General features: G+C 44.0%; 1 protein-coding gene across 1 annotated transcript in view; it reads left to right on the forward strand.

Moving 5' to 3' along the window:
* Nucleotides 1-7,500, forward strand: part of LOC138016726 (trichohyalin-like) — a 105,662-nt gene that overhangs the window by 63,957 nt on the left and 34,205 nt on the right. The window lies entirely within an intron of this gene.

Genomic DNA, 7,500 nt, shown 5'->3' on the forward strand with positions numbered 1-7,500 from the left:
AAGAAAATCAAGGAAGAGCTATCTCAGCGTCAAGGGGATTATGAAGCCACCGCGCACTGGTGGCTCAATTAGTTGAGCACCGGGCTGCTATGGAAGATGTTGTGAGTTCGACACCGGGCAGACCGACACTCAGGATCTTAAAGTACCTGAGGAGAAAGTGCTGTCTTTGTAATGACTCTCTAGTCTTCTCGGATAAGGACCATAAACCGTAGGCCCCGTCTCACGAATATCTTTCATGTTCATGGGTTCCCAGGGGAACGTTAAAGAACGCACACACTAATCGAGATGAGTAGGGGATGAAGTTCCCCCGGTGTTGTGGCTGTCCTTTGTGAATGTATGGGTGGGTGGGTATAGCAGGCCCACATCAGCTGAAAGCTGCCAAAACGTCAACCTGGTCAAACAAATAAATAACAAACAAACAATGATACTTTTTGCGGGAAAACCTGTTCCTAAAAATAAATTTACTCGGGAAAGGGTTGACTCAAGGAATTAATTAGTGGAGATACAGGCTCCCTTTGATGAGCTCCTGATGCTACCAATTTTCTAAAAAAGAAACAATGTGTGTTATGATAGTAATTTTCGCCCTTTTCCTTTATATTCCTGGTTGCAGTGTAACTGTAACTTTTGTTAATCCTCGGACAATTGAGCTCGATTCTAATGGGCAACGATTTCTTTTAATTTGTTTACGTCAAAAAACATTGCCACTGAATGAAAGCCAGCAATAGAAGCCAAGAAGGCTGATCTTTTCACAAGAAAAGACTTCGCCACACCATCCCGTTACTGTTCGAGTCCAACTATCAAGATGCGAGAAATTCGGATTTTAACACCCATACCTGTTCATCTGGGACGATGGGCTACTAAAATTATTGCTTCTTCTGCTTGCATTTTTTTCAGTGCGTTGATTCGAGACCTTCAGAGCAAACTAAAACAGTTATCGGCCAATTACCAGAAGATGCTGGAAAGCTACAACAGCGTTCTGAAAAGCGACAAGGTTTGTCAGCACTCCACCTGTGGGAGTTGACTAGTCTTTCAGCTGCTCAGGTTTTTCTTTTTTTTTGGTGGGGGTTGGGGATGAGAGTGGCTGGAAGATGTCTCCTGTGCCCCCTATCTTTGGTTGTGGGACATCCCAAAATAGCAAAGTGGTGAGACGCAACGTTTTTGAGCCACAGACATCCATCCACGCCCATCTAACTTCTGGTCCAAAACCACGTTGACATCCCCCCCAACAATAAGGGAAGTTTTGGAATCTGTACTCTGACTTTTTGGAGGATCTGATAGTTTACTGAAAAACTCACACTGCTCAGCAGGTTTGTGTGGGGCATAAATGTTTAAGAGAATAAACGGCGAATCTTGAATTCCGGCCTCCAATAAAATGTAACGACCTAATTGGTCCACCTTTGACCCACAGCAACTCGAGTAATTAGTTAATACAAAGTAAAAACAAAAACTCGGAGTTTTTTACTAGTAAACATTGCTTGTAGAAAAAGACGCCATATAAAATGGAAAAGTTCTTACCCGTCAAAATTATTAGAGTTTCGATAAAGCTGTTTGTCGGTCAACAGTGTTCGCGTGCGTGTGAGCGCGCGTGTTTAACACGTGACACGCCTATCATACAGGCAAGGCTGCTGCCTAACGGTCGCCCGGTCGCCTGGGGTGCCTTACTTGCGAGCACGGGCGACGAAATGTCTGAACGAGTAGCCCGAACGGGCGCCTAGCTTATTACAAGGTGATTCATCCTCGCTTTTTATTAATTAATTTTGGGCTCTTGAAAAAATGACTCGGGCTACTAACTTTTAATGTTGGAAGGCCGAAGGGCTCCGGAAAATTTTTCTTCGGCAGCAGCCTTGTACGGTGCCACTGACTTTTGGGCGAGTATTGGAGTATTGAAAGGGCATGGTACATATGTTGGGTGTCTTGTATAATGAATCAGCATGCATTGACCTTAAGCCACAAGCAATTTGGGTCGCTACTATTATATGCCTTACCCAATGTTTTTTTTTTTCTTTGTTGGCCGGATTTAAAATACTTTCATGTTAGCGTCGTGATTAGACCAAATCAGCTAACTCAATGTTGTATCCAATTGAAACCCTTTGGGAATAAAACGTTTTGTTGGAGGTATTTCCATATCATTTAAATGCGAATGCTACAATATAATGCAAATACAATACACAAAGAATCTTAACCCCGGGGGATTTGAATTGTTCATTATCCCTCTTGCTGCCTCATTGGCATAAGATGTGGAAAGTCCTCCCAGTCGAGTAAACGACCGAGAGACGCACGGAGTGCAAGAGAGGCAACATGAGGGAGAGGAAAAACTAAAGGCCCCCAGAGAGCAACCGCAGCAATTGATCGCTATGCCCAAGAGCAAAAATTGAAAGAAATAACGAACAGGTAAACATTGTACATTGTGAACCAACCGAGGAGGGCTGTCGAGAATCAAGTAATGCTACGCATTGCTACCAGGGAGGGAGGGTGGGCGAGTTGTTTTCCGAGACTTGCAAGCTAAACTGACACCGATGCATATCGTAACGTGCTTAATAAAGCATCGTGAGGGATCATGAATATTCAATGAGGTTTGAATAGTTCATTATCCCTCTTGCTGTCTCATTAGCATAAGATATGGGAAGTCCTCCCTGTCTCGTTCGGCTAAGGAAGCTCACCAATATACCCTACACAAAACCCTCCCAATCCTAATAAATAGTATCCCAAACCTCCAACCCCAATCCCCAAACAAATAAGACAAAAGAGTAAGGCTCTATTCAATTTATTCAAAACGTTACTATAGAAAAGAAGACAATGTGTGATATTCAACAAAAGGCTTGAGTGAATCCTAGTAAGTCATTTTGCCTTCGATAAGTATCTGTAGTGTTCATTGGCAACAGAGATAACGAATCACCCGCGCCCCCCGAACCCAGAACTTGGTTCAACTTTATGTAGTGACGGGCCATAGAGGGGTTCTTCCATCCTATGTGATCCATTACTATCTGGATATCTGCGCCAGCCATCGCCAAAGAAATAGCGCACCCGTTACGCAGCCCATGCAAAGTTATTTTCCAGTGCGGAAGTTTTCCCACATAGAAATTCAACCGCGCCTGCGCTGCTGACGAGTCATTCGGTAATGACTGGACAAATCCCTGGGGAGAGAGAGGCCTAAACAAGGAACTATGACGTACTGGTAACTTTAAAACGTCACAAATAGCAATATATGTTTCTATAGCAGTAACAGGACAAAGAGACAAATCTTTACTATAGCGTTTGAGTGAAAACAAATTGGATGTACCATCTCTAAGAGATTTGGTAATAAGATGATTAAACAATAAACCCTCTTTGCGTGGAAAATAAAGCATTTCTTCAGTTTTTATTTTCCCAAGATCTCCCGCTCTATCCCCCGCAAAAACTAAAGTCTTAAAGTAGGCCTGATCTTTTGCAAACGTATAAAGCTCCTTTGACGAAATATACCTGTCTATCAATCTCTTTGCAATGTAAGCGGATAAAGCCAATAGATCAGCAAGGAAAAAAGGTTGGGTCTGAGTAGGAGAAATTCTAGCCCGCAATTGTTCCTCCTGAACCATGGAAAGATAATCTTTCACCACTTTCGAGGCAGCTGGGTTTCCATAACCTGGAATGGGGGACTCATCCGAACCGCGACCGTGCAAGCAGAATATAGAACGGAGCTTTCCTATCAGAGAATCTATAGTACCATAAGCTAGTCTCTTAGGACAAGAACACTCGGTATTTTACCTTTGTCCAGAAAGGAGGCAACGTTGTTGGTGCACTTTTGTCTTTCCAAAATTATCTTTCCATATAAGGAAGTCAACAACTGCACCCGGAGTTGCCGACAATGTCCAACGGCAGATCAAGATTTCCTAAAAAACCAGTAAATTTCTTCTCCAGTGCTGATTTTTGCTGGCTATAGGGAGTAGCACTCCGACGGCACGTAAGTTCCAACTTTCTCCTCCTAATATCCTGAATATTAACAGGTACCTTTAGAGAAATGGATGACTTCTTGAACGGCGCCCTACGGTAACCACAAGATTGACAGAACCTGAAACTTTCATCATTAGCGTAGGCGCACTGGGGACACCCCACTGAAGGCACAAAAAGTTGGGGACCCTGGTAACGCCTGAAAAGGGAACCCTACATATTAGAATCTGTCAAATCGGAAAACCCATAAGTCAAAATTCAATCTTGTCGGTTTAAATCCACGCCTGGCAGGGGCAAGCAAAGCGTCTAAGGCACCATTTTTGGCAAGGACAACGCCTGTCGAAGACATGGATACAATAGTTGGCCACCAAGGAGGACGAGGTGATTTCCCAGGGACCACCATTGTCACAATTGCCCTCTGAGATTGAAGATAACCTAGCAGAGGGTGTATCAAACCAAAAGGACGGAAAACATATGCATTAACCTCCTTCCCGTCACAATGTTGCAAGTTCTGACTAAAAACGTCTACACCAACAGAGCCAGGTGCGGGGTATGGTGTGAAATGCGGTAACGGCTCGCCAAACCGATCTCGCTGGACATCAAACCACCAAACAAGTCTTGGACCTTATTCCAACACCTGGGTGACAGCATAGAGTCCGAAGCTGACAAATTTCTTGAGAATTCATCCGCTGGATTGTTCGCTAAAGCGACAAAGGACATGGTTAAATGGAGATTCTTTTCCTGGGTCAAGTGAAAAATCCTCTTTGCAACCGGATACATGCCACGTGCGAGTCCTCCCCGGCCCATCCATGAATGTAAAACTGCCTGATTATCCACCTGGACATGAACTCGACAATATCTTATCTCTGCAGGCAATGCTTCGATCACCTTTGTCCTTAGCTACCGCCCAAAACTCTTTAATGTTGATATTCTCCTTGGTTAAGGGTGCCTCCTAGAAATCACCCAACACAAGATCTGAAGGTTGACGGTGAATCACACCAGCCCAACCTGATTGAGACGCATCTGTTGAGATTTCAATCGCAACATGTTTTTCCAACCGCCACGGAACATGACCAGTCCAATCATCTGAGAACGTCCAGAAAAGGATCTCTTCCTTAAGCGCCGGGGTCATTTTCGCGAGTCCCGTACCAGACGCCAAACCAACTGCTGCAGCCATCTCCCGAATGAAAAACTTTGCGCCGGGGAAAGCTAATGAAAAAGGTATAGCCTTTCCCATAAGTCGTTGCAACGTCTTAACCGGGATATTCACCGACCCGAACCTCCTCTCTCAGTGCAGCGAAGCTAACCTTTTTCCCATAGGAATCTGAAATGCCTGTAAGGAGGAATTCACTTCCATTCCAAGATATGTGATGCAAGTGGTAGGTCTCAGTACACACTTTCCCAAACCCAAAAAATAACCCAGATGAACTAATAGCTTGCACACAATGTAGAGGGCAGCGTCCGCAGACTGTTTGCTGTAAACAGCATCTCTCTCTGCTATCGGCCTAGACCAATAACCCTCATTGGTGAAGATTTCCCCATTCAGACGATCATCTATATAAAGGGAGCACTCAATTCCAATGTTCCTAAAGAAATGCGTTGCCGACAAACCTAAAGTTTGATAGACAAAAGGAGAATTCTTCCAACCGAAGGGAAGCGTTGTGCAAACTAACCACCAATCCCCCCACCTTATTCCGAAGTACTGCATAGACTCTTCTATTAGTAACTCGTGGTCATATCCCGATTTATCGTATATCTTAGACATTAACGAATCAGGATAAACATAACGAGGCACATCTCTAAGCTTGTCTAACGAGAAGGGGGAATCTCTCATCCACAGATTAAGGAATCTGGCATCAATACACAGCCTTGGTGTAGAAGGCTCGACAGTCAGCAGTATTACCAATCGGGGAGGGCAACCTCACCAACCTTCCCCCATAGGCGAACCGCCCCAGTCAATAGGCACTCTTCCAAAGTGTGCGAAATGAAGTCCGAAAACTTGTTGCATGAACTATGATTACCCATGACCCTTGCCCGGGGGATATCACAATCATAGTGAACACCCCTGAACTTTCCTTGAAAGGGTGTCATGAAGTTAACAACATTTACTCCTTTAAGAATCCACTGTAAGACTCTCTCCTGTTGCTCGTAGCCCTCTAAAATTACTTTCCCGGTATCAAAATGTTTATGAATTTCTCCCGCTTTAAATGTATCAGGGTTACGGAAAGAGATATCAGCCACTTGGCGCAAATCTCCACTAAGAGTGCGGTGAACCGCATTGAGCAACATCTGAGGATCCATGATGGGGTTCCATCCAGGAGTACCCATTTGGTTGTACGAAGATCCGCCTTTCGACAAGCCGAGAGTGGGTCAAATTGCCACACCAACCTTTGTTTTTTCCTCATAGGCTACAACCATCAAAAGAAAAACCATTATACTCGGCTAGGAGATCTAGTACTCCTAGGTGGTAACCCAAGCCCGGAGGAAATGACTCATCAGCCCGAAAAATCGTGACAAAACGCTTGCTGAGTCATCCCACCGTTCAATGGTTGAGAAAAAAAAATTGATTTCCAAAATGCGCTTAAAACCAATGGAAGTACGTGTGTGTGCGTGTGTATGTTTGTGTAAGTAGGAGTGCGCACAGAAGAATAAAACCTTTAAAAACACTTTGTTAAATGCCCGTTGTTACAATTAACAAGACACAATAAAAAAAGTCCAGTTCATAATCCTTAGTCCTTATTCCGTTTCATAAATTCACAGATAATCGGTCGTCAAATGTTCAAAAGTACACAAAATACATCATTTAATGTCCTTTTTCGAATCCAATGGCGCTTGCTCAAACGGACGAAATATTGCAAAATGTCCGGGTCTCCCACATGCAAAGAATTTTTAAATAAAGGGTCTTCTACCCCTTCCCCTCTGGTAAGGGCGCGACTTTCTCTGCCCTCTCTCCTCTTTTAGCTGATTAGCAGATTTCAACGCTTTCTCCACGTCGTTAGCTTCCTCCGCCTCTTGCTTGGTCGCTACCAACTTTATAAGTACGCTCTGAAGCGCTTTACTGCGAACCAGAGGACGGCACAGGCGTAGGATAATCGAATATGTTTCCGCCTCCGAATCCCCTTTATCCTTTGCAACATTTACGAGGTGCTCCAAAGCCGCCATAGCTGCATATTGATCAAACAGCTCTGGAGGTTTCTTTATCAACGCCTGAACACTCGCTAGCGCGGTCTGAACTATCTGAATGTCAGCAGATTGTTTCATTTGTTCCAATTCCTTCCTTAGCTGCACCAATTGCCCATTTATCTATGGGATGAAAAATAAAAAATAGAAATTCAGAGAGTCACCCTGCGTTACAACCCCCGTGTCGGATTGTCATTAACAGTGTAAGATATGATAAAAGACACAAACTCATTAATATTCGTACCACTTTGCAGACAAGAACCGTCACACCTTTTGGCGGCACATGCACAGTGTCACCGCCTAATGAAACACAAAATATCATCACAATTCTTAAGGTACACACAGTCACACTTCTTATAAGCACCCAGGACTACCTCGCCTCTTGGATGACACATA

Source organism: Montipora capricornis, chromosome 9 (assembly GCF_036669925.1).
Source record: "Montipora capricornis isolate CH-2021 chromosome 9, ASM3666992v2, whole genome shotgun sequence".
Taxonomy (NCBI): Eukaryota; Metazoa; Cnidaria; class Anthozoa; order Scleractinia; family Acroporidae; genus Montipora; species Montipora capricornis.